This window comes from Haliotis asinina, chromosome 8 (genome assembly GCF_037392515.1).
Source record: "Haliotis asinina isolate JCU_RB_2024 chromosome 8, JCU_Hal_asi_v2, whole genome shotgun sequence".
Classification (NCBI taxonomy): Eukaryota; Metazoa; Mollusca; class Gastropoda; order Lepetellida; family Haliotidae; genus Haliotis; species Haliotis asinina.
In genome coordinates this window covers 12069879-12084140 of record NC_090287.1, presented here as the reverse complement: position 1 = coordinate 12084140, position 14262 = coordinate 12069879, and positions in this window count along the sequence as shown.

The following is a 14262-nucleotide window of genomic DNA, read 5'->3' as shown; positions in this document are numbered from 1 at the left end:
TGTTGGAAAACTATCACTCTTTCTGTAAGCGACATATAAAATGTTCATAGATTCATAAACGCGCGTTTCTTTATGCCGAGAATTCTGCATGTGACAGAAGTAGTTTTGAACCATAACTGTCACCATGTGCGTATGATAATTAGTTCCCTTCAAATGACCACGTGTCAATTGGACAAAAAAACTGTATGTAAATGTTTTTAGGGCAACGCGTCTAGTATGATGAGATAATTTTCATCTTATTGATATACATCACTATACAAGAGTAGTTCCAGTTGCACGCCTAGTCAATCCATAATAGATTAGCCCCGACGGGGGCCCGACGGGGACCGCAGCCAGCCACTTCGAGAGATAACACTCTCTGACGAGCTGCCCCTAGGTTGTTTTCACAACATCTATTGTCTGTGTCCATTGAAACCATGCAAAACAAGGCCAGTATCTATCTGGTTTACTTCCTTTTCTGTCACAATAAACTGGAAAGATGAGTTGACTTAATTAACTCTAACCCAAGATGTATACCGTCATTAGGAACAATAATCACTCTAGGTAGCAGATTGGTTTAACAACCAGTTAGAGGAACACTTATAACGAGGTGGACGAGACAGACTGGACACATTTAACTTCAGCCTTCAGTGGAAGCTGGTGACTTTTCATTCGCATGTGTTGCCATTCGTATCATTATGGATATTCCATCTCATCTCAGCCAACCCTTGAGTATCGACACAAATATTTCCTATTCACTGGACCTTAGTAAGTTTCCGGGTTTAGAAGACCCACAGCAAAAGAACCAACCAGCCCTTTTAATCGCATCATGTCCTGTTGCTTCGTCCGTCACATCTTCAGTGTCATTAGAAGCCGAGAGAACAGGAAATGTAAATCCATGTTCGACGCTGGATAACACAACGGATGATATATTGCAAGATTTGCTGTCAATCATAGGTAGGTATCCAGTTTACATATTCTGTCTGAGAAAAGCCAGATTTATGGACGTGTTATCCACAATAAAGAAGGTAACATCCATAAATCTGGCTTTTCTTATGCTTTCCACTTCTAGATACCCTTCAAAGATTTAATATTCAGTTTAATTAACAAAACATCGTGTTTTGCCTAGATGATATCTGATGATGAAATGTTGCAGTAACAATACGTATTTTTTCATTATCACATTCTCACCCTACATTATCACATGCTCACCCTACATTATCACATGCTCACCGTACATAATCACATGCTCAACGTACGTCCAGTGGCAACAGGGGTCATGTATCGTCACTATTACCGGAATATCAAAGCAAAGGGGAAACTGTTTTTAGTTCTCTCTTGCCCTGAACTAAGATGTTACATTCGTCTTTCAGAAAAACATGAGCCGGAGTATAATGCCCATATAACAGACAGGAACTACAAGAAAATCACATGCAGGACTTCACCTCCCGATAACCAAGCACGACGGGTACAGCCTTACAGGTCACAACAGGACCCTCCCTGTCTGACAAGTCGACCAAAGTCTCGGTACCAACACACACCAGTACACCAGACAGAGCAAGGCACTGTAGAAAAGAAGTGTCTGTCTAAATACGCACTGGACGCAATATACCAAAACCTCATTTATCCAGAAGTCAATCGAGGCCACGGGTTCACGTTAGACACACTTCGTCAAAGTGTACAGCGGGATGTGCAAGCTGACCGTGTCCAGACCCCTAGTAGTGGTCAGTTAGTGTTTGGAGACTATATCAAAAGACTAAAATCAGTTACAGGATGTGTAGGTAAAGAGTTGCCAAGACAATACACCCGAAATCAAAGACCAGTGAAGAGGAAACGTTCACGTGATGTGTCAAGTGACCTTGAGACCGCCAAAAGATTGCGCTGTGGTGGACAGTCAAATGACGTCAGGGGTTTTTGTGCACCTGTGCTACCATCGTTTCAGAACAATGGGAGTTTTCTGATAAACAGAAGAGTCCAGGAACTCATGTGTTCGATGTGACGAAGCAGCATTCATTCAGAATGAATGACATGAAATCCCTTACATACCCGAGTGGTAAATGTTATTAATTTAACCACGTTGTTTTTGTTATACAAATAAAACTATTAATAAGGTGTAAAGTGCATCCACATATCTCGATGTTTTTGTTGTATTTTTCAGAACCGATACAAAAGAAATCCGTATCACAAATGGAGACAATAAAGACGGGCTAGTTTATGAACGTGTTATGCACATGGACATTGAGTACACATACTGATAAAAGAAATAATGCGCCTCCACACATAGCTCACGCATACATGTATACTATAAACGCACGTATGTGACCAATCAAGCAATGAGAGGCAGTGAAAATGTTCATTCAAGGACTGACGTTGTATTTGCTCATGTTCATAAGCTGATGATGACCGCGTCTTGGAATTTGCCTATGTGAAGCACTGTTTTCATGGATAAACAACTTCAAGCCGTGTATGGACAGTTACATAAGTAGAATAGAAGAAGGCTGTAGGTTATCCCTGGTTACATGAAACAGGAGCTACGTCCCCCGATGTTACAAAATAGTGTCTTCCTGCAATGGAAGTTACACAAAATTAGCTGGAACTGGTGAAAAACAAAATTTTAAATATACACGTTCAGCTTCAGTTGCATTTTGCAAACCGTAGAATAGTCTCACGGAATTTAGAAACTTAATTTAAAATCGAAATCAAGATTTACTTTGGCCTAAATTATGGCAATCGTTTTTGCCAAATCGTTCAAAGCCCGCTCAAACTGGGATGTAGTGATCTAGATGCCGATAAGTATAACATATATTTAATAGACAGCCTGTCTTGTTCGTGTGGATATCAGACTGATAACGCCCAACATTATTTCCTCTCTTGCGGTAACTATACTCAGATAAGACTAATCATGTAATTTAACACTACCGGATATAACCCGGATATCGTTTTGAATGGAAAGAAACAATTTACTGTCTGTGTAAATCAGAAAATAGTTGAATCAGACCATGATTAGATAATCAACACACAGCGCTTCACATTGTCGCAAGAAAATTATTAAATTTGCTAAACAACTTTCACACGACTGATTTCTACAATGGATCATTAGACACACACAACTGGAACTATCTAACCTACAATGGATCATTAGATATACACAGCTGTAACTCTCTAACCTATGACTACTTAGAGAATAACTGTATTTAATGTAGTCTGTATGTATTTATACGTATTTAAAGGTCACATGCAACCAAAAAAAATCAAACATAATTAAAACACATTTATCACTTATTCGTGACATATAATATACATTGCTGCTTTAAAAAAATAAACAAAATTACAAGCGTACAATCGCGATTCAAAAGTGCAATATTTTGTACTTGGGCTTACTTCCCCCGAAACGAAGCCCTCGGGAGACCGAACCCAGTCATAGCGGGTGGATATGCACTCAAGTGTAACGACGGCTTCCGATTGGCTGTTTCATTTGCTGATATGCTGAGGGTTCATTATGTTTACAGAAAGATGATCTGCTTGATCGGCATTTTAGAAGTATGGCGAGTCACAAGAAAGTAAGAATCTTTGCAGATAACAACTTCTTTTTGTGTACTTGATGCGTCGTTTCAGTATGGATTCATATACTGTTGTCAAACCAAATCATATACACTAAAAGAAGTCGTTATCCATGAAGAATGTACATGTATATAGAGATGTTAGCTTTTGAAAATACATCTTCTCTGAATTTGCGTTATGGACTCAGGGCAGCATAGCTGTTGAAACCAGTTTTCCCCCCAGCGCTGGGGGAAATATAGTGAAACGTTTGAACTCCAATTTCGCGGGCTTTTTTTTCATCGCGTTTTTTCAACTTCATAGGTTGAATTGGCATTTTTTATGATTTGTTTCGGTAAGTGCATACCGAGAGGTGCCAGAATCTGCAACATTGTATTTTACGTTGCATGTGACCTTTAAAGTATTATATTAATGAAATAGTCGACATCTATGATATCAAATCCTCCATTTCATGTTGTACTTTATGTTGCATGGAGCTTTGTTAACATAAGCAGTAATGCTTGTTCACCAATCCAAATTCACTTTCGTGAATAAAAACATGTTTAGACCACTTCAAATCAAACACACTCTTCTTGAATAAATGCAACTCTATGAGTATAATATATCATCAGTATGGTTCCTCAGAGATGCGTCATTCATTGAAGTTTGGTCACTAATGCGGTTCTCTCAACGCCGAAGCAGTTTCAAGTCCGTGGTAGACTGATCCCTCTTGACAGGTTCTGCGCACGAAGACATATGCATCCCTGCGATCGGTTATCTATGTTGAAATGTCGCCTTCACAGAATATAAGAAGTTGTATGTTCATAAACAATGTCATCATTCTTTATCAACTCACCTTCTACAATGCCCTTCAAAGAAGACATGCAAATGCATGTATCATGTAAGATAACTGCAATACCAATCAGTGTTCTAATTTTAACAATACATTCTAAAGACTTTATGTCATTGCATAGAATACAATGAACATTCAAGGAAGTAATGAAAGTGGGTTTCACATCCTTGGCCACGTTGACATGATGCGACATGTTTTGTATTTATTCGATATATATTATAATTAAATGTACTCGTCATACATGTTAATCTTGTGTGCAAATCATTTTACTTCTTTATTCCATCTCAACAATATTTCGGTGCACATTTTTTCCACGTGGATGTGAGAATTATATGATGCAACAGGGCCGCAATTTCTAACAGCTAAGGGAAATTAATCCGCATTTTACCCGCTGATGGAATATAAGATAATGCTGAGTATCTGAGTCCATAAAAAGGTTCGCTGAAATTACTGGAGTTTCTTAACTCATGGCTTGTTCGGTGGCCTAATACATATTGGAGTACGTTGAAGAAAAACCGATCGTCTCTTTAGTAGGAACTTTAATGTCTCAAATTATTTTAGATGTCCGTTAGAGTAGCAGATTAAACCGAACTGTTTATGAATTCAACTGTTTATATATTGCAGCAATCAAAATTCAAATAAATGTCTTTTCGTGTAATTTTTCAAATAATAGATATTATGGCTTCTTTTTTGGGGTGTTTTTTGTTTGTACTATTCCATTGTCATGTGTAGGGAACAGGTATTAACTAATCTGTTAATTGAACCAAGAATGTTGTTGTTTTAAGCGTCTGCGAACTGTCCGTCTGCATAATGGGAGGACACCCTGCAAACACATCCAGACATACAAGGGATGTAACACTGCAATGTCTCTTTCTTTGCCATAAGGAAAATGTTAGCGTAGTAAGATACCGTTGTCATTTAAAAGCAATCATAGTGTGTGACATATCTATGAGTTCGAACAAGTCATCTGTTCCAAAGGATTCAGGCGCGGCATCTTGTTCTTCAGAGTCCACAACCACGATCCGTATGTGTCGGGCGGTGCAATGAACAGAGCAAAATGGTACTGATGTTGTGGCTTGTCCATATCCGGGAACCTGGACAACTCTCAATTTTGAGAGGTTAAAAAACTTCGCGAGAGACACCCATTGCTACTTTCAGATACTGTAATACTTGGGATACAACAGCACCCGAATATAAATATACTCCTTCAATGTTGTTCATTCAGTTCAACCAATGACGTTTGTGTCTGTGAAGACGTCTTTATGAGAATATGATTCAGTCACAAGCTGACGTGATCTGCTCCCGGTGTCGCGATGGTATTAATTATCATATGAGTGATAGGTTTTGACAATGCTGATTGCACCATTGACACCGTACCGCCTGCCTAATTGAGCTAACTGTTAGAGGCTCTTCTCGCACCTGATATTGTTCCAGCAATAATCACATAAGCAAGGAAAACGTGGACCGTAATCACAACAACAGCTTGTGATTTCTTAATTATGCCCAAATTGGCTTTGGGGTCAGTATTTCTTTGTCATTTCAAAGGTCCTTTGTGCATATTACATAAAAGATAAACCTTGGAGTTGGTCGAGTACGGCTCAAGTGTAGACTTACTCCATATGTATGTTCACAGAAAGAGAGACTGAAATAAAGATTGAATATTACTGTGTACAAACTTCATACAGTGTGAGTTAGAATTTATAGTCACTTCGGCAATATTGAAACCATATCGTGACGAGAACAATTTAATTTATATCAATATCAAAATAATTAAATTGAAAAAGTAAAACCCTTTCACTGAAGGACAGTAAAACACTTGGCTATAACAGATATGAACATAAACTTGCATTGAATGCTAAACCATCGTAATTAGAAATAGCAATACGATATGAAACACGGGCTATAGACCGCCAACAACTGAAGGTAGATCATCATACGGTCCATATGGGGACTTGCAGTACCTTTGCTGCCTGTATGGACCATAGTTGGATTTATACCATCCCTTCAGCCATTGCGATTCTACTGAAATTTAGCCATTATAAAACAACAACAAGAAAAAAAACAACAACCCCCCCCCCCCAAAAAAAAAAACAAAAACAACAACAACAAAAAACAAAACAAAAAAAACAAATATACTACGGTTAAAAGTTTGGCGGTACTAAATTTAAGTACATTGCTTTGGGACTTAAGTACCAACTTCATACTCAAGAATGTGAAGTCGAATCAACAATTGTACATAACACCCGTGATCCTGATACTTTAAAACCATTATATAGCCGCATAACGGTCAGACTGAGGTCTTAGACATTCGAGGCATTCCAAACTGTACACTATGGAGGAGACGGATCACAATGTCATGATACGCAACATTTTAGAGCATACATGTAATCGTGAAACATATAGAATAGTGAACATCGAGAACTGACTGACAATCACATCTGTTGTGGCTGTATTTGCTATTCATGTTTTGTGGTAGTATTTATGATATTTTTGGGGTTTTCTTTGCAAGACCCGTGAAGATCCGGGACAGAATAGGCCTTCGGCAACCTATGCTTGCCACAAAAGGCGACTAGGCTATTCGTAAGAGGAGACTAATGGGATCGGGTGGTCAGGCTTGCTGACTTGGTTGACACATGGCATCGTATTCCAGTTGTGTAGATCGATGTTCATGCTGTTGATCATTGGATTGCCCGGTCACGATCGTTTACAACCGCTGCCATATAGCTTGGATATTGCTGAGTGTGGCGTTCAGCATCAAAGAAATGTCATCCTATCACTGAATCTACGTATATTCGTATATACAGTGTATGTAACTACTTCAAGAGGGAAACATTTATATCGACTTCATTCCAATACAACATGCTCCGTCAGCAAACGACAAAAGACACTGCATAACCCAGAGATAAGCATAAGCTGTGATCTTAGTTAATCGGATAAAATCCTATTCAGTTTCTTCTAATCGCTTAACTAGAACCTCCAGGCATACAACTTCATCCCTACTTTTTGCTGCTGGCCCAAGGTAACCGAAACGCGTACAATTCAATTCATAATTCGATTATTTTTGTCTTCGATATCCGATGTCTAAAGTAGCGGTAAAGTTATGTCCCAGTCTGCCCAAATTGAATGTATTTTTTCCATCAGATGAGCAGAGAAGTATTAATCAAGATGGATATTCTGTTGTTACGAAATGCCGTACAGAATGTGGTTTGGTATTTGTTGGAAAACTATCACTCTTTCTGTAAGCGACATATAAAGTGTTCATAGATTCATAAACGCGCGTTTCTTTATGCCGAGAATTCTGCATGTGACAGAAGTAGTTTTGAACCATAACTGTCACCATGTGCGTATGATAATTAGCTCCCTTCAATTAACCATGGACAGCAGCCAGCCACTTCGAGAGATAACACTCTCTGACGAGCTGCCCCTAGGTTGTTTTTACAAGATCTATTGTCTGTGTCCATTGAAACCATGCAAAACAAGGCCAGTATCTATCTGGTTTACTTCCTTTTCTGTCACAATAAACTTGAAAGATGAGTTGGCTTAATTAACTCTAACTTAAGATGTATACCGCATTAGGAACAATAATCACTCTAGGTAGCAGATTGGCTTAACAACCAGTTAGAGGAACACTTATAACGAGGTGGACGAGACAGACTGGACACATTTAACTTCTGCCTTCAGTGGAAGCTGGTGACTTTTCATTCGCATGTGTTGCCATTCGTATCATTATGGATATTCCATCTCATCTCAGCCAACCCTTGAGTATCGACACAAATATTTCCTATTCACTGGACCTTAGTAAGTTTCCGGGTTTAGAAGACCCACAGCAAAAGAACCAACCAGCCCTTTTAATCGCATCATGTCCTGTTGTTTCGTCCGTCACATCTTCAGTGTCATTAGAAGCCGAGAGAACAGGAAATGTAAATCCAAGTTCGACGCTGGATAACACAACGGATGATATATTGCAAGATTTGCTCTCAATCATAGGTAGGTATCCAGTTTACATATTCTGTCTGAGAAAAGCCAGATTTATGGACGTGTTATCCACAATAAAGAAGGTAACATCCATAAATCTGGCTTTTCTTATGCTTTCCACTTTTAGATACCCTTCAAAGATTTAATATTCAGTTTAATTAACACAACATCGTGTTTTGCCTAGATGATATCTGATGATGAAATGTTGCAGTAACAATACGTATTTTTTCATTATCACATTCTCACCCTACATTATCACATGCTCACCCTACATTATCACATGCTCACCGTACATAATCACATGCCCACCCTACATTATCACATGCTCACCGTACATAATCACATGCTCACCCTACATTATCACATGCTCACCGTACATAATCACATGCTCACCCTACATTATCACATGCTCACCGTACATAATCACATGCCCACCCTACATTATCACATGCTCACCGTACATAATCACATGCTCACACTACATTATCACATGCTCACCGTACATAATCACATGCTCAACGTACGTCCAGTGGCAACAGGGGTCATGTATCGTCACTATTACCGGAATATCAAAGCAAAGGGGAAACTGTTTTTAGTTCTCTCTTGCCCTGAACTAAGATGTTACAGTCGTCTTTCAGAAAAACATGAGCCGGAGTATAATGCCCATATAACAGACAGGAACTACGAGAAAATCACATGCAGGACTTCACCTCCCGATAACCAAGCACGACGGGTACAGCCTTACAGGTCACAACAGGACCCTCCCTGTCTGACAAGTCGACCAAAGTCTCGGTACCAACACACACCAGTACCCCAGACAGAACAAGGCACTGTAGAAAAGAAGTGTCTGTCTAAATACGCACTGGACGCAATATACCAAAACCTCATTTATCCAGAAGTCAACCGAGGCCACGGGTTCACGTTAGACACACTTCTTCAAAGTGTACAGCGGGATGTGCAAGCTGACCGTGTCCAGACCCCTAGTAGTGGTCAGTTAGTGTTTGGAGACTATATCAAAAGACTAAAATCAGTTACAGGATGTGTAGGTAAAGAGTTACCAGGACAATACACCCGAAATCAAAGACCAGTGAAGAGGAAACGTTCACGTGATGTGTCAAGTGACCTTGAGACCTCCAAAAGATTGCGCTGTGATGGACAGTCAAATGACGTTAGGGGTTATTGTGCACCTGTGCTACCATCGTTTCAGAACAATGGGAGTTTTCTGATAAACAGAAGAGTCCAGGAACTCATGTGTTCAATGTGACGAAGCAGCATTCATTCAGAATGAATGACATGAAATCCCTTACATACCCGAGTGGTAAATGTTATTAATTTAACCACGTTGTTTTTGTTATACAAATAAAACTATTAATAAGTTGTAAAGTGCATCCACATATCTCGATGTTTTTGTTGTATTTTTCAGAACCGATACAAAAGAAATCCGTATCACAAATGGAGACAATAAAGGCGGGCTAGTTTATGAACGTGTTATGCACATGGACATTGAGTACACATACTGATAAAAGAAATAATGCGCCTCCACACATAGCTCACGCATACATGTATACAATAAACGCATGTATGTGACCAATCAAGCAATGAGAGGCAGTGAAAATGTTCACTCTAGGACTGACGTTGTATTTGCTCATGTTCATAAGCTGATGATGACCGCGTCCTGGAATTTGCCTATGTGAAGCACTGTTTTCATGGATAAACAACTTCAAGCCGTGTATGGACAGTTACATAAGTAGAATAGAAGAAGGCTGTTGGTTATCCCTGGTTACATGAAACAGGAGCTACGTCCCCCGATGTTACAAAATAGTGTCTTCCTGCAATGGAAATTACACAAAATTAGCTGGAACTGGTGAAAAACAAAATTTTAAATATACACGTTCAGTTTCAGTTACATTGTGCAAACCGTAGAATAGTCTCACGGAATTTAGAAACATAATTTAAAATCGAAATCAAGATTTACTTTGGCCTAAATTATGGCAATCGTTTTTGCCAAATCGTTCAAGGCCCGCTCAAACTGGGATGTAGTGATCTAGATGCCGATAAGTATAACATATACACCTGGAAATTAATCAAGCAACACCCCAATTTTTTCTATTGGAGCAACTTTGAAGTGTTCTGACAATCAAAATATGCCGGGTTGATATAGTTTGACACTTTTTTATTCAACAGACGATCTCTGACAAACAACTTAAAGGGAAAAAGTATCAAGACTTTGCTTTATTGCAACGAAATCCAAATTCTTAAAACTGTCTTAAATTCATGAAAAAATGGACACAATTTACTATTCATCCACAGACGTTGTTGTCAGGTGTATTAACACAAATGTCACATGGAAAGAAAGAACAGTCATCTGAGAGTCTGCACACCGACTTTCATCAATATCTAGTGTGTCCTCCCTGCGCACGCACCACCGATTCCAGACGCCTCCTCATTCCTTGGATGAGTCTCCGGATCTGATTCTGGGGGATCCTGTTCCACTCCTCATGCAGGGCAGCCGTCAATTCGTTGAGATTATGGACTGGTGGGTCTCTCTGCCTCACACGACGGCCAATAAAGTCCCACAAATGTTCAATGGGGTTGAGGTCAGGGCTCATGGCAGGCCATGGAATTCTGTCAATTGCATTTTGCCGCAAAAAATCATTTACAGCATGCGCCCTGTGAGGTCTAGCATTGTCGTCCATAAATATGGGTCTCGTTGCCAGAGGATGGTTCTCAAAATGAGGTACCACAGCCCTGTCAAGAACCTCCTGTTGGTAACGAACACCGTTAAGGTTGCCACGGATGGTAATGATATCCAACTTGCAGTTCATGGAAATGCACCCCCATACCATAACGGAACCTCCCCCAAAGGCCACAGTCTCCTGGATGTTCCGTGGAGCCATTGCTGTGTTCCTCTGCCTCCAGACCCGAGTACGACCGTCCACCATGTGCAGCAAGAACCGGCTCTCATCTGAGAAATGGACCTTCCTCCAAGAGGCAATGTTCCAGTGCAAACGGTCATTACACCAGGCCAGTCGGGCTGCCTTATGGGCTGGAGACAGTCTGGGTCGCTTGATTGGCCTCCTTGCCCGGTATCCTGCAGCTTTCAGACGATTCCGAACAGTCCTGTTCGAGATGGGTCTCCCTGGAAGCCACTCCTGTCTCAACCGAGAGCTCGAGTCGAAGGACCTGCGCCGTACAAGTCTCAGTAAAGCTCTGTCCTCCCGGACTGTGGTCTTCCTGGGTCTTCCTGGTCTAGGCAGGTCTTTAACTTCATTAGTGGCCCGGTATTTTTTCAAAAGTTTTGAAATTATGGAATGATGTCGTCCGATTTGAGTCCCGATTTGTCTTAGAGACATACCAGCATTCCTCATGCCGATTATTTGCCAACGAGTGGCCTCTGATAATTTCCTACGTGCCATGACATTGAAATGAATGAAAAACCGAATGCAATCGACAACCTGCGCTTGTAAACACCCCAGGGAAAAAGTGCATTTTTCGAAAGTTGAGGTTAAAGCAATGCACGTGCGCTGTGCAAGCTTCACGCGCGTCATATCAACCCATGAAAAGCTCATGCTGTATGTCAATACATCAAAATTGAATAATCAATCATCAAAATTACTTCGTTAAACTTTGTTAAGTTTTTATGTGTCTTTGAATTTGGTGTTGCTTAATTAATTTCCATATGTATATATTTAATAGACAGCCTGTGTTGTTCGTGTGGATATCAGACTGATAACGCCCAACATTATTTCCTCTCTTGCGGTAACTATACTCAGATAAGACTAATCATGTAATTTAACACTACCGGATATAACCCGGATATCGTTTTGAATGGAAAGAAACAATTTACTGTCTGTGTAAATCAGAAAATAGTTGAATCAGACCATGATTAGATAATCAACACACAGCGCTTCACATTGTCACATGAAAATTATTAAATTTGCTAAACAACTTTCACACGACTGATTTCTACAATGGATCATTAGACACACACAACTGGAACTATCTAACCTACAATGAATCATTAGATATACACAGCTGTAACTCTCTAACCTGTGACTACTTAGAGAATAACTGTATTTAATGTAGTCTGTATGTATTTATACGTATTTAAAGGTCACATGCAACCAAAAAGAAATCAAACATAATTAAAACACATTTATCACTTATTCATGACATATAATATACATTGCTGCTTTAAAAAAAAACAAATAAACAAAATTACAAGCGTACAATCGCGATTCAAAAGTGCAATATTTTGTACTTGGGCTTACTTCCCCCGAAACGAAGCCCTCGGGAGACCGAACCCAGTCATAGCGGGTGGATGTGCACTCAAGTGTAACGACGGCTTCCGATTGGCTGTTTCATTTGCTGATATGCTGAGGGTTCATTATGTTTACAGAAAGATGATCTATTTGATCGGCATTTTAGAAATATGACGAGTCACAAGAAAGTAAGATTCTTTATGGATAACAACTTCTTTTTGTGTACTTGATGCGTCGTTTCAGTATGGATTCATATACTGTTGTCAAACCAAATCATATACACTAAAAGAAGTCGTTATCCATGAAGAATGTACATGTATATAGAGATGTTAGCTTTTGAAAATACATCTTCTCTGAATTTGCGCTCGATCACATGCAACGTAAAATGTACAAGTCATACATGTTAATCTTGTGTGCAAATCATTTTACTTCTTTATTCCATCTCAACAATATTTCGGTGCACATTTTTTCCTCGTGGATGTGAGAATTATATGATGCAACAGGGCCGCAATTTCTAACAGCTAAGGGAATTTAATCCGCATTTTACCCGCTGATGGAATATAAGATAGTGCTGAGTATCTGAGTCCATAAAAAGGTTCGCTGAAATTACTGGAGTTTCTTAACTCATGGCTTGATCGGTGGCCTAATACATGTTGGAGTACGTTGAAGAAAAACCGATCGTCTCTTTAGTAGGAACTTTAATGTCTCAAATTATTTTAGATGTCCGTTAGAGTAGCAGATTAAACCGAACTGTTTATGAATTCAACTGTTCTTATATTGCAGCAATCAAAATTCATACGAATGTCTTTTCGAGTAATTTTTCAAATAATAGATAATATGGCTTCTGTTTTTGGGTTGTTTTTTGTTTGTACTATTCCATTGTCATGTGTAGGGAACAGGTATTAACTAATCTGTTAATTGAACCAAGAATGTTGTTGTTTTAATCGTCTGCGAACTGTCCGTCTGCATAATGGGAGGATACCCTGCGAACACATTCAAACATACTTTTTGTTTAAAGTTCATTTTAACAAATGATTTATTTATTTATAATTTATATTTTCTGACACTCATAACGTCTCTTGATATACGTTTGTTTTTGTATCTTTAAATCATGAAGGATCGTTTTCTGAACATATATGAAATACTTTATAATTTTGATGGCATCACCACAACGCGTTGATTTTCTATGTATTTAAAATGGTTTACTATTTAGCACTCATGATAGCTGAATTGAACAAGTAGCATAAAACCACGGAACGCTAAGCACAGAACGCATAGGAATCAATGTGAACACATGTATTAGTGACGATCAAACAAAACAATCACTGGCGATGAAAATAGAGATGATTTACTCCATTCAACACTAAATAAATCACCTGGGACGTTAGACTGTGCAGCACAATACACATTTTGAATATCGTAATTACATATAAACTTCTAGAAAACCTCATACAACGAACCAAGCACATTGTTACATTTCAGCATCAACAAATCAATACGTGTAACGCGTTTACTATGACAGCTTTATGGCTTAATGGACAAAACAGTATACGAAATTAGTCTTAATACCTTACAGGGTCCCTCGAGGAACTACGCCAGCTTTGTCTGTACGTGCAGACAGACAGTTCATAAACAATGTGATATTGCCTCTGTGAG